Consider the following 21042-nt stretch of genomic DNA (forward strand, 5'->3'; position numbering starts at 1 on the left):
TGAGTGCTGTTAAAAACGTAAATTAAAAATGATTAAACTTTAAAAAATTCAATTTTATTTTATTGTCCTTATTGACACAACATAATGCCACGAGAAAATAAATGAAATAGCAGGAGTATATAGGAAATATATTTTCTCTAACATATAAAATAAACAAGGACAAATGACACAAATCAATGCATAGAGAAAAACTGTTTGAGAACAATATATTAGTAACCTCTTTGCAGATGATAGGTCTCATTTAAAAGTTAATCTGAAAGATGACTTGTCTCGGCTGTCAATTGCAATAGAAGAGATTACTAAAGCAATTAAAAGCTCGAAAGATAAGAAAATGGATGGACTAGGTTTACTAGATAAGGAAAGTATGAAGAAGCTATAAAGGCCTTTTAACCAAATTTACAATACAGGAAAATTCCCAAATAAATGTTACATCTCTTTTTATCCGCTCCTAAAAAAGCAAAACAACGCAACAAGATATGAAAATCACAGCTTGGTGAGTGACACTCTTGAAAGTATGTTTGAAGGTCATTCGCTAAAGAATTTCGACAAAACACGTAAGGACTATTTGATCCTCGTAATTTGGATGTAGAAAAGTTCTCGGAAGAAGAGAGGCACTGGTCGCAACCCAAGTGTTGGTTCAGAACTGTTACGATCAGAGTAGTAGTGATGTATTTCATTAATTATGAAAAAGCATTTAATAGAGTGCAACATTATAAACTCGTTCAAATACTGAGGCGACGTGCTATAGATCAAAAAAATATACGCTATATTGAAACTTGTACCGAAACCACTCAGCTGCATTAAGATTTGACAATCAAGCTACAAAGGTACACAAAATTCTTAGATGCGTCCCCTCCCTTTGGTTTAGTATTTACTCTAAAAGCATCATCCGAGAAGCTCCAAGGACAACAATTAGGCATCAAAGTAAATGACACATGAATCAATAGTATGCAGATGAAACATTCCTGATAGAAGATTATATGAATGACCTCCAAAAGCTTCTGGACATAGTTGGAATACACGGACGACTTATGGCAATTAACCTCAACATAAAAAAGATAAAATTTCTAGTGATCACCAGCGATTTTGATAAGTTCCAGAATGCGAAATTCTTAAACAATAGTAAAGACGCTGGTTATGTGAAGACTGGTCTTTAGACGTAGAAATTAAATTCCGGATAGACCAGATCCGCGAGCAGCTCACTCATGAGATTCAAAAACGGCTTTAGGAACTCTGAAATTTGACCTCAATCTAAGAATAAGATTTATAAAATGTTACGTATGATGTGTATTGTTGTATGGAATAGAATGCTTAATATTGAAGGTTAGCACAATGAATAGGCTGGAAGCATTTGAAATATGGATCTATCGAAGAATTTTGATAGTCCCATGGACAGCAAGAGAAATCAACGAGGAAATTTTGAGAATTGTAGAAAAAGAACGCCAATTTCTGGGCACGATAAAAGGCAAGAAAACAGTATACCTGCTATATGTGTTACGCAAGGAAAGATATCATTTGCTCCTACGATTTATACAGGGAAAAAGAGGTTTAGGCAGAAAGATGATGTGGCTCCGAAATATCAAACATTGGACAGGAAAAATGGTCAAAAGTGTAAACATCCAATAATAGCAGCGAGAAAAGAATCCTCATTGATATATCTTTAAACCCATGTTATGTTATTTTTCTTCATTGCTTTAAGATGCTGCTGTAGATTGAATAATAACTTATTATTCAATCGACGACGAAACGATGCTGCTGTATGCTGCATAATGTAATCTGTGTACTGTATGATGCTGTTATTCAAAATAAAACTTGGAATTTACAAGATCACTTTAATAATCTTAGACAAATATAATATATTATAATCCTATAAGATATAGTTTACATAGATTATCGCTTTATCATTTAAAAGCTGCATTAATATGAATACCTTAAAAGTAGAAATACTTAATTTTGTAATTCATATTATCAATTTATTATAAAAGAAATATGGTTAATAAAATATTAAACTGGATCAAGTTGTGCAACCCGTTCAATAATTTTTAAATTTGTAACAGCAAAAAAATAACTAAAAAAAACTTTTATATGATCTTCACATCTGTTGATTAACAGTAAACTTTAAATCATTTTTTGAGATACATATTATTGAAATTAGTAATTTATTTGAATTTTAAAATTTCACAGATATGTTAATAATGTGCTTTTTCTATTATGTACTATCTAATGCATTTCAGGGATAATAAAAAATATAGTCGTAAATAGCTTAGTTACGTCAACAAAATAGTATTAATAAAGACTAATACAAAAAAATGAAATCTTTCAAAGATTTTTAAAATATCAATAAAATAACGTATTTCTAGATTGAAACTGGTCCTCCAAATTTTCTTTAAGAAATTTACTTTTTACAAAAACTACAAGTTTGGTCAAAGTCTCGAACTTATATTACGATTAATGATTACTTGGTAACACGTGTTCCACTCCTAAAGGTATCATCAGACCTGATCAACAGTTTCTAAAATTTACCTTCTTAAAGCCAGCAAACTTCCGTAAATTACTGTAAAAAGTATAATGTATACGCCTTAAATTTGCTGCTTTTAAGAATGTAAATTTTAGAAACTGTTAAGCAGGTCTTTTGATGCCTTTAGGGGCAAAACACGTGTTATAACATTTATACTTTACTGGTTTTTTAACATATTTCTAAACCAAAAACTACCTGATTTCAAATCTTTGGTGTATACCTGGCTAGAGCTACCCTACCTAGATCGAATAATTCTTCTCATTAACCTCACTGAAGTATTTTACGCCATTAAAAATTAAAAATTAATTTATTTGTCCTGATGGAATTCAGATATTCCATTCAGATTTTGGCAAAATCTCTCTCTGTTGAGAGTTGTAATGAGATTTCAATTAAGAAATAACATGACTAGACTTAGAAGGTCTAAGGTTACAAGCTGCTGGTAATCATATTTAAGAAGTTGAGAGTATGAGACTGGGTCACCGATAGATTAACAACTTTTAGGAGAAAGAAACATGATTCATACTAATAATTTTATTCCCAGAGTATCCAAAGTTGTTTGATGTTCCGCAGAGATTTCATTGTGGTCCTTTACTATTATTATTTGTTTATGACATATGGAATTTGATACATATGCCATGTTAAAGCCCATTAAAAAAACTTGATTTACTTAACATTTTTGTATGAAGATGCAGCTATAAACTTCGAAACCGATACATAATAAAATTTGGAAAGAATTTGTAAGCTTATAACTATGTAAGTTATTTAATTAAAAGCTGGCTCACCAATATGCATATTTGGAAGGAAAATCATATACGTAATAATTAATTGTCACCTCCTAAAAGTAATTATGACAAGACTATTAATATGCGGTAGTCAATTACCAGAGAAGCTTCGAAATTAATGACTTCTGCCAATACGTTTCATTAACATTTTTGCGTATCCAAAAAACCTTTTAGCGGTTCGTCGGAGCTTAAGGCCGAACCAGTGTAATCTTTATTGGATTATTATAATCGGAAGTTTTAAATTAAAAGTCAGTGTTGTCTCTATTAAGTTAATATTAATCTTAATTTAGTGGTGAGATTAAAATAATCTAACGGTATAAGAAAAAATAGAACAATAAATAACGTCGTGTAATCTACAAATTTCGTGTGTATTAGCAGACACGGTTATTTGGACATTGATAATCATGAATACAAATATTAAAGAAGTAATAGCAATGAGATTTTGATTTCATTAATATCATTTTAATTCTTTTATACCAAAATAACATCATGTAGTAAACCTTCTGATCTCGATATTTTAAAATATACATAAATTCCTTCTTAATTTACTTGTGGCAAAGTTAGATAACAGTACCTTAATAATTACATTAACTTTATTTTAAAACGGGTTTCTTACAAGACACTCGGCCGATAATTGCGGCATTTTCTGGTTAATAAAATGCCCAAAATATCTTTCTTGATTGCCAAAAAAAAACTTTGCCAAAAACAAACGTGATGCAAGTTGGAGGTCATTGAAAGTTCGTTGATTCTTCGCTCGATCTTCTGTATTGTGTAATTTAATGATGCGGTTTCTTTGATCAAGTTTAAGGACATATATTTTATGTGACTTATATCGGATTTAACTACCTATACTGGGGATATTTGATGATATATTTGAAGTTGTGTGTAAACTTCTTAATCTTTATTTACGATACTAAAAAGTTATTTTGGGTAGTTGAGTTTTACTTTATGTTATAGGCATCGAAAAAAAGATAACTTATCAAGGACATAATAAGAATATACTAATTAATTAGTCACAATAACTCTTTTTAGACTGTAGTTGAAAAGCTGAGAGTAATAACTGAAAAGAATAAATAGAAAATTGATATTTTGCTATAAATTGCATAGAGTAGAACACAGAGAAATACATCGATGTAGATATAGATTTTTAAGACATATTATTCAAGTTTATGTAAACAGAAGCCAAAAGAAGAACAACATACATATAACCTGATCTGCTAAATCAAGGATTGAAAGAAGATGATCAGGATACAAAAGTGAATAAAAAATCTACCGGTTTTTCCATTCACTTAAACACAATTAAAATAAAAGAGATAACAATGTGAACATTGAAATAACTTAGGTTCCCTTTGAATGAAACTTGGCTTCAGGTCGTTAATATGGACATTGCCTGAGAAAATTGCCAAGTTAACCTATATACCAAGTTTTTGACATGGGTTCTGTTGCTATTTTTTCTTTCAGCAGGTTTTGTACTATTTAGTAAGCTTAATCGAATATGATATAAAAGACTGACTCATGGCAAGGCTTTTTTTACTCACTTTTATTCCTTTACAATTAATCATCCTGTGTATTGACCTGGCCCAAAAAGTAAACAGCTCTTAAGCATAGTAGTAATATTATAGCTTTTCATGAAAGAGATTAATTTTAATCAGTTTATACGCCTTTCATTATTTTGTATTAGAGAATAGAGTGCAGTGTAGCTTGAAATTGGATAGCACTAATTATTTAGAGACATCAGCACCAAAGATCTACGAATGTTTGAAAGCTCCTTTAGGAATCGTCGATATTGATATCTTCTGACCAGGAATTCTAGATTTACGGTTAATTTGGGAATATTTGGAATATTAGAATTTTGAGACTAACTTTAAAAAAAATTCTCTATTAATAGATGGCTCAAAACTGGATAACTTTATAAGAGACAATTTTGTCAACCAAGGACTAATAGCCAGCAATTCTGATTTAGATCAACAAAATTCATGCTTTTCATTTAACTTACAAATTTTCAAAAATGTTCTATAATTATAACTTTTCAGATAATAGCTTTATTACCAACCTGAGAAATTTTGTATTCATCCATCATAAACTCACTGAAATAAGGCATGGAGGCAACTATCTTTGAATAAGAACCTAACGTAGAAAAGTTAGTAGTACTAGAACATTTGACAATTGACATTCAGTGAATGTTCCCGAAATTATCGTTAATTATTTATCTTTTGGATGGTACTGATTTCATATAATGGATAAATTTGTTAATAAATATTTGCCTTCTCAGGCTGTCTTTTATCAGATGATTCCCTGGTCTCCCTTATTCTTTGCAATATTTCTTCAACAAAGTTCTTTAATTATTTTTAACTATTAGCTTTATTAGCAAAATAAATCGTGCTCCTAACACATTCACTTTTAATTATTTAATTTATAGATCATTAGGGAAGGAACCCAACACTTTAAAAAAACTGTTTAATATGCAGGTGAAAAAGAAATTATCCCTAATGATTCGCAATAAAGCAGTAGTTCGCTGATACGTGATATCTCAGTAACTAACGTTGCAGAAATGCATTATAATGTTTATTTTAATTTGCCAGCGGTCATACGTTAATATGTAAACACTGTTGTTAAAAGGCATCGAACTAGGCTTTGTTTCGTTGTAAATTAGTAAAAATATATATTGTTTACTGTTTTACTTTATTAATATTATTATTACTATTTTTTAGCATTATTTTCTTAAGATCATCAACCAAGCTGATTTTAACCTTGTATTCTTCTTTAAATTACAACTTATTTAAACGCTAAATCATCAAAATTACAGTATGATTTCATTGTTTAAGATGGTAATTAATATTATCTGATGTTTTCAACGAGCGAATATCTTCCTTAATGGGTATATTGACCATTTTTTGCTCGGAGTTGTTTAAATTTGCATTAAGCAAATTAAAAACCGTAATTTCAGGTACGTTCACACCAGTTTTAAATGGTTTGAATTCAACAAAGCTACATGAGAAGTGAAAACTCCAAAAACAAAATTTCCACTTCCTCTTAAATTAAAAGATAAGCGCGTCAAAAACTTAAGATTAATATGCACAGCCGATGTTCGACTGTTAACATGATGTCATATTGTGAAATTGAAGTCTTAACAATAATTTATTATGTATGCTTTCTGATATCATTAGTATTCAAGAGGTACATGCCTGGAATGTTTTAATTGAACTTGGCGTAAAATTTTTAATTCGTTTATAATATGTATTTTGTCAGGTCGACTTTGGTTTCGGAATGAGGAAGTATTTTGCCGGATTACAGTCAAAATATTAAGTACTTATATAGTAGCGGAATATGTTATTAATATTCGGGAGTATTCTGCTTAAAAATAATATTCAAATATATTCTGAAAACGATATTAACAAAATTATTTAGCTCTTAGAATAACGTTGTCCTTATATTGACATATAATACTATGTACATATCTTTAGAAGCATTTATATTCTTTTAAGAATTAGGAGCCAATGGAGATTTTATAATGTTGTTCCTGTTAAATTTTCATATTTTTTACTTGATCCAGATATGAGGAATCAGTTTTGAGCCTAGTGACTCCAGGAGGATTAAAAAAATATTTAAATCTAGGGGGAAAATTGTTACTGTAGTGGGAAAAATATGAAAAAAAACTACCAAGCGTAAGTACTGAAAATATGATAATAAATTGTTATGCGTAAGATATATTGAATTTACCCAAAAATTAGAAAAAAAAATCAATCAGAAAATAGGAGCAAAACAATATGAAAACTAAACGAGAGAATTAAAACATATGATCCCTAACTAATAATTAAAAGATAGTGAAATAAATTTTAAAATAATGTTCGTAATGGAGTGCTTTAAGATAATCGATTGAGATGCAGTGTGATATTTTATAAATATTTTTCTTCCTGATTTTTTTATTCTCTCACTGAATATTTCCATTTTTTCTGTTAAATTTGGATAATTCTTTACTTGGTTCCAAAATGTTAAACCTAACAACAGTAATAATATCTATAGAAGTCTAGAAGGAGTCAGAAATTATATAATTTCCTTGGGTAAAATATAACTCTCTAACAGAAACAGATTGTGCATAGGATATAATAATTATGTATGTAATTTGGGAAAAATGGAATAAAATAATATAAAAATTAAATAAGAAAATTACGACAGATGATAATTAACAATTAAAAAGTAGCTAATAAAACTCGAAAATAATGCCCTTGCGGCAAATTATATGCTATTTTAGAAATGTCTATTAAGATTAAAATATTTTTGAAATAAAATCATAAGACACAAATATTTCCTCCTTTTTTCATTTAAAGAATATGGCTTTTAATACTTACCAGTCTAATTTAGATAATTTTTACCTGATTCAGGAATTTTGAGCCTGGCAGAAATAATAAGGAAACCTGGAGCCTGGATGGAATACATAATTATTGTACTTCCTTAGGAAAAAATACTGTAACTCACTGGCTGGAGCAGAAATTAAACAAATTGTATGGAAGGAATAAAATATTACTCCAAATAATTGAAATTATAAAAAAAAACTGTGCATAAGCCTATTTATATTGTCTGTAATTTGACTTTAAGAAAAAGTCAAAGGCAGATAAAAAAACAAAGGAATATACAAATTATATAAGAAATTTGTGACAACCAGCAATCAAGAAATAAAAAAAAATTGAAAATAATTGAAAAATAATATTCGTAGAGGTCAGATGAGTAGGTTTTGCTGTTTTATGATCTCTATAATAAAATCAAAAATTATTTCACTGAAAGGACTGTTTCTTTGAAACTTTGTTGTAGAACTTTTTTGAAAAAACTTATTGGAAGATACAAAAAATATACCAACTGCATGGTATTAAAGAATATTGTATAAGTTCCTCAATAAGTTATAAATCATAGTGCACCCAATAGTTTTTTGTTCTATTTACTGTAATTTAGTAAAAAAAATTAAAAAAACACTAGAACAATTTAAAAATTAAACACGAAATTTAAGACAGATGACAACTAACGCTTAAAAAAATATTGATGAAATTCTATAATAATGCCCATAAAGGAACGCTTTTGCATCTCTATTTTTAACTCATAAATAAAAAAACGAAAAAAAGGATTCCTGGTTTTTTAACTCCATACAATTTATTTTAAATAGCCTAGATAACCTAAATATGATATACAATTACTTTTTTGCAACTTACCATAATAAAATACAAAAATTATACTAGCGCCAAAGCCTAGGCTTGTGTCGCGCTTAGAACCATTAATTATTATAAAGTAATTATAATATGTTTTGCTTAATCTAAAAAAAACTGATCCAAATTGTTATGAGGAATAGTATTGTCTCAAAAGACCATTCAGACACACATATATTATTCTAAATATAGAGAAGGATTTAAAATTAGGTGTTTCAATTTACGTTTAAAGCATTTAATATTATTTGTAGCTTTTATGATATATGGGGCCTGATTGTAGTAAGATTGTAAGATTTGTAAGATGGGTTTTTGAGTATTGATTTGCTTTTATGTTGCTGTTTGTAAAAAGCTTGTGACAGTGACATATTTATGAGAAGAATTTTCTTATTCACCAATGTGTTTTCTTACGAAAGCGAGTCATAACATATTTATGTTTTATTTTAGAAAAAAAAAAAACAAAAAAAAGAATTAATAAAATAAAATGAAATTAAAATTAAACAAGAAAAATAGTACAGATGATAACAAATGGTTTAAAAATAAAGAATTAAGAAAAATTAAATATATTGATCATATATGAAAACTTTTGCTATTTTCAGATTTCTTTTAGGAATCAATAAAAAAAATCTTAGGAATCAAACTAAATAAAAAATAATCTAACTTGCTATCTAAAAAGATATCTATATCTATATATTTATAACTCGCTGAAAAAAATAAAAATTGAACAAATTGAATGAAAGAAGTAAATACTATAAATACCTAAAAATATGAAATAAACATTGTGCATAGGACAGATTTATATTGTCTGTAATTAAAAAAAAACAAACATGAACAAAAAATACAGCAATATAAGAATTAAATATGAGAATTAAGACAACCAATAATTAAAAAGAAATGCTTATGAAGCATGAAAGGAACAAAAAAATCTATTATTTCATTTTAATACATTGTCTAAAAAAAATTAAAACTAGAAATATCGAAACAAAGAATAAATAATTATGTTTACATTATAATTATAAAAGTTTTTACTATTTTAGGATCATTATTAAAAAAAATGCAATTTTTAAATAATTTAGACAGTGATAGACAAACCAAATGCAGTAAAAATATAGAAAAGTAAATTATGAAATTCAAGAAGTTCCACTCTTCTAAAGATTTCTTATTTTAAGCTTCCAGCTTCGCAGTACTTAATTATGCATTTATCTAAACCTTATCATTTAAGTACTTCTGTAAATAATACATATTTTACTATATTATTGCAAAGATATGGAATAGTTACAAAAGAAAGTTCTGGATGTTAGACTATTTTTTTTTCTAAATTATTACCACCTGCTCAAACATAAATACATTGGAAGAATCAATGTTATTTCAATTTTCATCAATGATTATCGAAAATATTTCGTTATTAACTCATGCTTTGGAGATAAGAAGAATTCTCCTATGTAATGACGGTGAGGGCTAAAAAATATGATAAAAAATATTTTTATATTTACAAATATGTGAGCTGAAAATAGATAGGTTTTATGCTTCTTTTATAATCTATTATTTTCCTTTTCCTTCAAACCTTCCAAATCACTTCTGATATAAATATTTACAGCAAATAAAAAATAAAAGATACTTTTTTATACTCGCATTGTCTCGATTAATTTGTTAAATCGACAAGGATCCACAAAATTTTTTTATACTTGTTCCAGCTCGATGAATTTGCTAAATCTCCGTCGAAGAAAATATTTTAGTATGTCCAAAGCATAAGGGAGAAAAACGGCAAAAAATTGATAGGAATGAAATTAAATATGTGCTTGCAGAAAACTAAGCTGACGCCCAAACCAGCCGACCGGCAAGTTTCGCGTCGATATGCGGTTTTCTCCTTAATTGAACATCATCAATTTTTTTTATTTCTGTTATTCTGAAGAAGATCAATTAGAACTGGTTCTTCGTCATTTTTTCCACCGGTTTGTTTACCACAGGCCTTTGTGTCTATTACGAATCTGAAAAATATTTCTGAAACAAGACTGTTTAGAAATATTGTATCGAAAATATCTTCCTAAGCATGTTCTTCAATTTTATCACTAATATAAAAACTAATGGTTTTTAGTTACACAATCCTTAAAACCCCACAGAAATAAACCGGATAGATATATCTATAACACAACTATTACCAACCCAAGATTATGGCTTTTAGACGCTAAACAAGACGGGTTTTTCGCATTCACTTATAGTAGAATGTTATTACCCCGACAGAATCTTGTGTAATTCAATTTGATAGCGCTGAAAGATCCGCTGACGCAGTGAGTCTATCATTAACGCTGATCTGTAGATGCTGTCAAGAGATTTGCAGCGTTGGTGACTTAATTTGTTTTATTGGGTTTACGTTGAAGAGAGATTAAGTTAATCTTTAGTAGATTAGGAAGTCGGCTTTAATTGGCCCTAAATAATATAGTTTGTTCTTTATAACGTGTGATCTTTCAAAAGATGAAACAGTAAATCAGACATGCCATCTCTATTATGAATTATCTCAATGCACTCCAGGTAAGGAGTTATATAGGTGATTGGAACCGTAGTTTCTAAGTCAATTCCGGGCTGTTGTACATTTTAAGTCGTTATTTTTTAAGAATCATATTTGAATAAGGCTGGGCTGGAAATTAAGGTTTTAAAGCCAGTCAAACACCAGGGGCGTTACGAATGAATCGCTTATCAAAAGGCATTAAGGCATCATCGATCATAATTTATAAATGCCGAAAACTAATAGGTGTTTTCCATTAGATAAAAAGGAGCGTGGGCTTAAAAGGATCCCCTAATAAAATATTCGTGACAGGAACAGCCCATGCCTGTCTTGATTTAAATATTTTATTTTGTGATTTAAATGCCCAGTTTTGGGAGAGTCCAGCTTATATTTATCTCAGTAGGGGTCTTTGTATTTGCGAATAAGTAAAAAAGAGGAAATAATAATAATACCAAAGGGTTAAGCTGATTTGGATTGTCTAAATTTAAAAGAGTAGAAACAATCAGGAAATCAAAATTCTTTATGACTTAAGTATTAAAGTATTATTGAAGAGGATATGGTAACTATTGAAACTTACTCCATACAAAAGTAAAACCTTTATAATCGAGGATATAAAGGTTTTTGGCAGCTTTTTATTTGGCTTGTTAAATATTCATATATATTGCTGCTGGTTTTCCATCATCAATCATTTGGCCAATTGTGTCTTGTTGTATGATGCCTACTTGAATATACCTGAGGTATTGCAAATAATTCTTGCTAAAGAGTTTTATATTTCTGAGACGCCTTCTAATAATATCGCTAATAGCTTAAGACATTTCATATATATTAAAATGTATTGATTTGACATTAACTATTTCTGTCCTTTAAGCTGATGTCCCTGATTTTCAGTAAAGATTAGAGCCATATAATTTAAGGAAATCAATTACTTTTTCTTAATGTATATAAGTCATAAGTAGTTAAATTCTCACAATCAGATACTGATTGATCTGTAGAGTAACTTAGACTGAGAATGTATATTTTCTGAAAGAACATGTTAATCAGAAGATATCTATGCTCGTTAAGTCTTCAAAATAAGGAAAAGTTAAATTAATTTTCTTATTTTTAGTCATGATAATTCATGCCAAACTCAAATATCAAGTAGAAGTGCAATGGAAATAGTCGAAAAATAGTTTTCTCATGCTGGCAGCCAAATGTGACGATAACTCATATAGTTATAAAGAAATCCAATTTTGTCGAAAAAAGGTTGTAAAAGTGTAATTTTAAGGTCGTCTGGGCAGCTGTAGGTAATATAATGCAGATCCAAATAAAAATATGAAATCTAGTAGATTTTCAAGATCATTTGGGATATCATAAGTAAATCATATAGAAATGAAGAATCACAAAAAAAGTAGTCAGCTGTTACAGCATTCTGTGTTCATATCCAGTTAGAAATTATATATTTTCGGACAACTTCAATAATTCTTATAGGATCTTGGTAACAATTAATGTCAATACCAGGAGGATGCACTGGTCAAACATCTTTCGTTTAAGACACACTCTCGTTGCTTGTTGAAAGCTTCTTCGAGAACCTCCAGGTTGCTGTTGATAGGAAAACCTCGCAAAAGTTTCAAACTTATGCTGGCGTCCCTCAGGGATGTATCTTGTCCCCTACCCTCTTCCTGTGGTATATTAACCACATTCTCGATAAGACTTCTAATCCAATTTACAGCTGATGATGACAGTTCATTGGTGTCTTCCTTTAAGTCGCACGACCAGATGACATCAGCCGATACCCAATGCCATAGGCGTCGCCAGGTAACAACTATTAATGCCCACTTTAATATCATTTTGGAGTGGGGTAAGTGCAATCTGATTGAGTTTAACGTAGGTAAGACTCAGGCTCCTGTATTTACAAAGAAGGCTATCTCTGCTTCCCAAAGATTTATTATTTTCGCGCTTATTTTGCTACTGTCCTCGTCAGTTTACTTGTTAGGTGTGGAGATTAAAAGCAATATGTCTTGGCATGATCATGTAGCGGGAATAGCTAAAGCAGCTTCTCAAAAACTTAGGGCTCTCTTAAAAACGAAAAGGCTGTATACACCGCATTGTATAAACGCTTTACAAGGCTCAGATTGTCCATCACTTGAGTATTACTTTTACATATAGAGCTTTGCACCCAATAATTCCATTCAAAAGATTGGCCATCTATTTTATAGGAAATTCAGAGATACTAAAAGATAGAAGTTAACTAAAAGGTTGGACAGTTTGGTGCATAGAAGGAAGGTGGACCCCGACTGTTTCTCTGTTTTATCGATACCAGGGTTGTTCTCACAGCAGTAAGAAACAAGTTTTCGACGAATAAAGATGCGCGATAGAGTAAAATGCGTTTGCACAGAAACTTCTAATGGGTTTCAAATCAAAAGTTTGATGTTCTTACACAAATTTCTGATCGTCAGTAGTCAGACTTAATTTTCCGATTTATTTCAAGCAAAGTGTCAGACAATTCGTGTAGCCAGTCAAAGCCGATCTTCTGAATATGAACAAAACCTCTAAATTATTGTTTCTGTTTTGTCGTTTTGTATAATCCCTGATATTCGTTTTAAAATTATATTCTAAATTATTGGAATTCTCTAAAAATTCACATTAAGGAAATGAGTGACTTTGAATCATATCCCGACATAATTTCCAACCATTTTAGAGTAAGCCCTGAAGTAGCAACTAATATTTCTGAGCAAATCACTAGCTCCAGTAAATACTATAAAGAACAGGTGGGACTCGGGGAAGGCAGTATGTTTATGTTTTTTTCTGATATGTGATATAAAAGTAAGGTTATTTTTCTTGCTCTTCTGCTTTTAAATTGGAGTCCATTTAACCCGTGTTTGATGTTCGCACAGATGGCTTCAAATCAATCAGAAGTTGCAATATTTTACGCATGCGCATCAAGAATGATTTGGAAACATTTTCAAACTTATTAAAAATTCAAAAATTTTCTGGTTGTGTCGCTTTGAAGCAACTAATAAGCAGAAACTTCACACCTTTTTTATTATATTTTACCGATTTGCGAAGAATCCCACCAAACCTATCCCCTGAAAATAAAGAATGCCTAGATTGTATAGCTTGTTTGAACTAAATTCTAAATCATTTTAATACCATTTGAATAATGTAAATTGTAATTTTGGCAACCATAATTTATTAAATGACTCGATACGATCTAAGCATCCAGATGCAATTTTAGATAACAACGTGTTTAAGCCCCCGTGGCATAATACCTATTGTGAAGTGCGGTTATTTACTGTTTGTAATAATCCTGTTCAGATTAATTATTATTTGTCGCGCCCACATAATGGTGGTATTGAGTTATTTGACATGAAATCGATGGGAATATCAGCTGTTTATTATTCCATAAAACGACTTTATTTAAAGCCTTTTGGGTTACTGAACCTGCATTTATAAGAGATGAGCCAGCATTCTTCACAGTTTCTAATAAATAAAACATGCTTTACATCATCCGATGTCAAAACCTGATGTATCTAACGACAGATTAAAAATGGTTATAAATCACACCGCTACTTGGTTTATACTATACACAATGACCTCCGGAGTGATTTTATTTGTTTTAGCGTAATATTACGACAGTCATCTCTCATGAATGAATGAATTTCTACCGATTGAGTAAGCGCTTTCGCAAAGTATTTATAATGCCAAGGTTACTACGGATTGTGGTAATAATATTTTGGTTGTTGCGGAATTTTCTGACTTAGTTGTTTGGAATATAAAGTATTTAAATATCTATCATAAAAATGTTAAATCTGCCCGCATCGTATTATTAAAAAAATAAAATACATTAAGTTAGTTATTTTTTATAAAATAAGTTTCACATAATCATGGGTTTAAAAGGATTGCCAAAATATTTATAAATTGCAAAATTATAATTAATTAAAGCCTGAAAAATATTCTCACTATTGATTCATCGTAAAAATATGAGTTATTAGTGATTTTAAAGATATTTTAATCAGAAACCCTTAAAAATCATGGTTTTCTCTCATGAGCTTGGCATTAATAAAATATTTATCATAGCAATGATTTAAATGCTTTATTAGTTTGAAACCGTTAAAAACATTTTTTTTCATTATTCTCTGGGAAATATTAAAATATTCATAACAGCAATGATTTCATATGTATATCTATCGACCTGTAACCAGTAAAGAAGTTTTTTTTGTGTAGCAGTAACCTAATATTTATCTAAGCAGTGACTTAAATTCAAAAATTACAAACCATTGAAAATCCTTCCTAAAAGGATATATAGTATAGGATCAATAAAAAATGCACCAAAGTTACGATTTTTTTTTGTGGTTACTAACAGTTACACTAATCTTCGCAGATTTTAATCAACTTCTAACTTTAATATAAAATTTTATAATGAACTTACTTTTTTAGGTTTTGTAATTCTTTATATTTCTATTTGTCATTTATTTTTTAAATAAGCGTTATTAAATTTAAATCTCCATAGAAGATTCTTAAACGAATGCACAATATTAGGTTACGGCCCTAATTGACTGTTCCTATCTTAAATACAAAATGGGATACTATAGTCACAGTCTAACATGAAAGTCTAACAGTTGAAATCTATATACTTTGCTATAGTACTCGCCTGTTATTCTCTTATTTAATTCCTTTAAAAAGGACATTAAATATTTTAAGAAAGTTGACAAAAATCATCAATCAAGTTCACTCGTTATTATTTCCAGCTAAGAAAATTAATTTGTTAAGTCCTGGATGTCTATCAATTTTTTAAAGCCATAATATTTAGACAGCCGTAAGCGATAAATCCCATAACAAGCCAGTCAAAAAACTGATGATGAACTGTTGCTTGTACGTCCAAGCCTCAGTTCGTTATGTCTATCACATTGAGATCAATAAATTCTGAACTTAAGTGATAAAGTCAAAGTCTTTAATTCGTTGTAACTAAAATAAAGTTATTTAAATTAAATGTTATATGCTCTTCTTGTTAGATGTCTTTTGCAATACAATTTAAAAAAATCTTTAACGTTTTTTACATAATTTAAAAACGAGTAAATAAAATTAAAGCTACTACCCTATGTGACTGTTGAGCTTCGTAACATCAACAGGCTAGAATCTTAGGAGAATAATATGTATTACTATAGGAAAAATAAAAAAGTTTATTCTGACAATTTGTAATTTTTCTAAACCTTTTTTTACCGCTTAACATCAACTTTCCACTTTTAGGATGCCCATTTCATGAATTACGTAAAATTATTCTTTAAAACTAAAATAATCTAATTTAGCGTATATTCAAAGCGACTAAACAAAATTAGTGTTACTGTCTTACTTGACTGCTTTTTACTGAAAAGTTGAATATTATACTATTATAATATATATTGGACTGTTGATGTCTTTGACAACGTAGTTTATTTAAGACATTTTAGGAGATAGTTAAAAAAGAAAATAGTGTTATTGAATCCTCCTGTAGTTTTTCTGCTACCCAAAAAAAAATCAATTTCTCGAATGCCTCTCACATCAATTTTTTAACCCATTATATTTTGGCAGTCTTAAGCGATAAAACGCATAATAAACCGGCCAAAAAAGCTCGTACTCTCAAATTACGGTCAATAATGCTTATTTCTGCTGGCGGGAATCCGTTGCGCCTTCGTAATGAATATATGAGATGTAAATTTTGGCGCTGAGAAAATTTATAGGTTCGGGTTTTTTATTTAACATATATTAATTTCATTAGTATTGGGTCTGTTCATTTACCTGGTATTTATTTGTAACAGTCTTATACATCTGTACTTTTACAAGCTAGGTAAAAAGCATAAAATAATATTTTACATAAATAAAAAGCGTTAAAAATAAGACAATTTCAAGAATAAAATAACAAAATTTTGGACACGTTGACTTTATTTTTGGATATTTTTATTTTGGAGTATATAATATATAGGGTGTCACAAAAAGTGTGACAGAGTCATTCATCCTTGAACTAAACTTACATTTAAACAGGCAGCCACTTCAACTAAAATAACTATTGCTCGTTTTCAAAGGTTTTAGGCCTTTTAATCAAAGATGCACTGTATTTAGTCTTAGACAGTTCGACTTTAGGAGGAATGAGTGGCTTGCAGAAGTTGTGTGTAATTGCAGAGTCAAGGGCTCCAAGTATGCGAATTAAGTCTTTTGACTGTTGTTGAGAAACCTAGAAATATAGTTATTTAATAATATACAGGGTGTCTGCGAAAGGTTGTGAAACCTCGAAACTGGAGATATTACAGACTAAAATATGTGAATTGACTCAAAAATACCTTAGTCCAAAGCTAGAGCTATAGGGCGTCAAAGTTACAATTTTATTTTCTATTTTTCTTTATTGCTTGTAAAGCATTTCCGATTTTGGCATAAGACTCGGTACGGGAAGGTTTTCTAGTATAAGAAACAAGAGTCCGTTATTTCGTATAGCCACAGCACTACTTATCATAACTTTTTGTGCTATCCTGTATACAACATCTGACAGGAAAATATTATTTTCTCATATTCCGTAACAAAAAAGGTCCACTTGTTAGAAGTGTCCAAAGTTAATAGTTTTAGAGATATTTGTTTTTAAAATTTTTAATGTACCTATACCATGATGATGAAACATTTTTATAACATAATAATCAACTTGCTTTGGATAATATCTGAGTATTATTGCTATGGTTTCTAATGTTATAATATCATAGAGTATACGTTTATTGAATATTCTGATATGCATTTAATGTACGCATTGGCAAGATGTAATGCTTTAAAAGCACAAATATTGTATGTTGACAGATTCGCTTAGGCAGGTGTGTACTGCCTAATGAAAAGATTTTCCAATGTATCCATCAGCAATTACGGGAAACTGGTAAGAAATGATTATAGCTTTATTTTGAGTCAAGCTTTGAGTAGTAATAACGAATTGGATTTCAGATAGTTTTGCTTCAAATATAAGCCGTCATAGTGGAGCTGCCAGAACTGAACGTACAGCTGAAGTTAAGAAAAATGTTGTAGATGCTGTCTCTGAAAATCCTACAGTTGGGGTTAAGAATGTAGCTTGACAATTTCAAGTTTCCTAAAGTAAATTCTATTTTTCAAAAGCAACTTCTCCATCCATACCACCTGTAAAAAATACATAGTTAAAGCGCGAATACGCCGATTAAGTCGCAAGGGTAGAATTTTGTACATGGCTCTTAAGAAAGTTTAACCACGATAATGGATTTACTTCGTTAATATTATTTTTTTACGAAGCGTGATTTCGAAGGGATGGGCCGATTAACTCGCATAATCTTCACATCTACAGACAGAAATAATTGTTTTTTTTTTAACTTTATATTTTGGAACATTCAGTAGGACCGGTTGAATTACCCGTATAGTTATAGACTAAATGGCTAGAGATATTTACAAATTCTTGAAGAACAATTGCCTATTCTGCTGGTAGATCTTCCATTACAAACACACACGAATATGTTGTTTATGCATGACGGCGCTCCCCCTCATTTTAGTTTATTAGTGAGAGACCTAGTATAATGACGTATTTCCTGGACAATAGATTGGTCGGAGAGGTACCGTAGAATGGCCTGCTAGATCTCCCGATTTTACCCCTTTGGGTTTTTTATGGGCTCAGCTAAAAACTAAAGTCTTTGCCACAAAGCCTGACTCCCTTGAAGATCTTTGAAATAGAATTGCTAACGAATGTCAGTTAATAACGCCTAAAATATTCGCTAATATGCGCAGACGTTTTAAACAACAATTATCTTTTTGTATGGAGGTCAGTGGAGATCATTTTCAACATTTAATAAAATAGGTGTTAGATACTTTTTATTTTTTTCGTTTAAAATAAGGTTTTTTTTTTATCCACATTTATTCATACTTTTTGAGGATGAATTGATAAAATAAAAAATTAAATGAGGGCCTATGTTGGTAATAAAATTGCCTTTAATTCAAGGTATCACTCGACTTGTATTCCCATTTAAAAAAATTGACAGGGGGGTTCTGGGTGGTGAGGTAATGATGTCAGAGAAGAGTAATTTCTGTGAATAAATATCCCCCTTAATATTAAATTTGACGTGTTCGGCCGTTTATGGCTAAACAATTTATTTTTCTAGATTGTTAGGGTAAACTGTTTTGTCTCGGACAACTTGTATAAAAAAATCAACATTTGCAGTTCTCTAAGAAAATCTTGGAAACCGAACGCTTCTAAGTCATAAATTATATTTAAAATAAAAAATGTGAACCTGGGAGCCAATAATTATATCTACTTAAAAAAAAACACATTTCAAATTGGTTTGAAATAGATAATAAAGACCAAAAGATAAAGAGTAAAAAAAATATATAAAATAAACTAAATTTTGCCTTAAGTATTTTTAATTTTTAAATATTGCGATTTTTATTAGTTGTATTATTTCTTATCTTTTATCTTTTTTTTACAAAATTTATTTAGTTCTTCAAACTATAAAAACTCTCTTTTACCATTTGTATTAAAAATTTTTTTTAATTCTCTTAATAAATATATTAATTAAAAAAAGGAGAATACTACAATTTTTTCCATAAATATCAACCAAGAAACTGTCTTAAAAGTCTATAGCCAAAAACTATTAATATTAATGAACACATTTAAAGGCTTATTTTCTTATAAAATTTTATGGTTTCTAAAGCTTAATTTCATCCATTTATTTTATTTTTGATTAAATTTTATTAAGCTATTTTCAGGTATTTATTGAAACTGTACTTTTGCACATATTGTATAATGAGTTTTATAACCTTAAAATTGGAATTTTAAATATTAATTTTATTATATTTTTTTTCTATTTAAACTTACCAAAAATATAAATTGAAACGACAACCACTCACAAAAATTCTGAAAATGTCTCTCAAAAAAAAAAATTAAATAAAAACTTCACTATCCCGATATATATTTCTTAAAATAAAAAAGTTTCAATTAATAAAAAGTAGAAAAGAAAAGATCCCGTAAAAGAAGATTTTGTGTGAAAAGATCGCAAAATACTTTAACGAACAAGTGGTTCGCCCTGCGCCTTTATACCCATCCCCACTAGACAGTTTTTCGCGAAAGAAGAAGATCGCTGCCGGTGCCGGTGATGCAGAAGATGTCCAACCCAACCCAACCGACCAACCCGATGACGAAGAGACCAAACAAAACCGGCGGAGGTCGCGAAAAATTTAATGCGAACACTATTCGAATCGAAATATACACCGTTCGAATTATTTTTTTATTTCCTTCTGGGTTACCGACGATGATGCCCGGGTACCATTTCGGTCATCTACACTATAATTGTTTCTGTTTCGGATATTCCTAAGGTTAATTGATTCAATAAACGTTACAAAGTCGGCTGTGTTAATCGATAATGGAAGTATGGTAATGTCCCTACCAGCAAAACAGTTTTATAATTCTTGTTGTATTCTGTGATATCTTTATTTTATAGTTATTTTATGATGGTGGCTATCGACAAAAACGATTAAGATAGTTTTAAGTACCATCTCTTATTTCATGAACGATGACTAGGTTATGGAAAATGTAAAAAGATCGTCCGGTATATTGTGATGATATTTAAAAGAAAATTTATGTAAGTAATTATGAGTTATTTTGAGAAACTTAAGAATTAACGTTCAAAAACTAGCCAGACCATATTACACAGTACAAAATAATCAAATAAAGTCAATTTAAAAATATATAAATATATTTATTTTATATATTATGAATAAATCAGAGGTTGTTAGTTGGCAGTTAAATTAAGTGTTACATGATGCATTATTCTCTTAAAAAAAACGAAACTACGCTAAGCCGTGATTTCATCGCAATATACTGTATGGTTTAAATCTAAAAAAGTGGAAATTATATTTCTTTTACTGAATAAATTTCAAAGTTTTTTATAAAATATTTAAAAGTAAAAACTTATTTGTATAAAAGAATGAACTGAATCATATGCTTTTTCTATAAGTTATAAAAATAAATCCGCATTTTCTTACGAAATTTTTAATTAGCAGTGTAGGTCTCGATTTAGACCATAATATAGGTTATGAACTATG

At 29.6% G+C, this 21042-nt stretch overlaps 1 protein-coding gene across 1 annotated transcript in view; it reads right to left on the reverse strand.

Annotated features, from left to right (window-relative positions):
• The window catches only part of LOC126740364 (hornerin-like), a 49351-nt gene extending 29364 nt beyond the window's left edge, over positions 1-19987 (reverse strand). The window contains exon 1 of the mRNA XM_050446343.1: positions 19817-19987. The gene's annotated coding sequence lies outside the window, so the exon portion shown is untranslated. The remainder of the gene's footprint in view (positions 1-19816) is intronic.
• Between the last annotated feature and the right edge of the window lie 1055 nt (positions 19988-21042).

This window comes from Anthonomus grandis, chromosome 9 (genome assembly GCF_022605725.1).
Source record: "Anthonomus grandis grandis chromosome 9, icAntGran1.3, whole genome shotgun sequence".
Classification (NCBI taxonomy): Eukaryota; Metazoa; Arthropoda; class Insecta; order Coleoptera; family Curculionidae; genus Anthonomus; species Anthonomus grandis.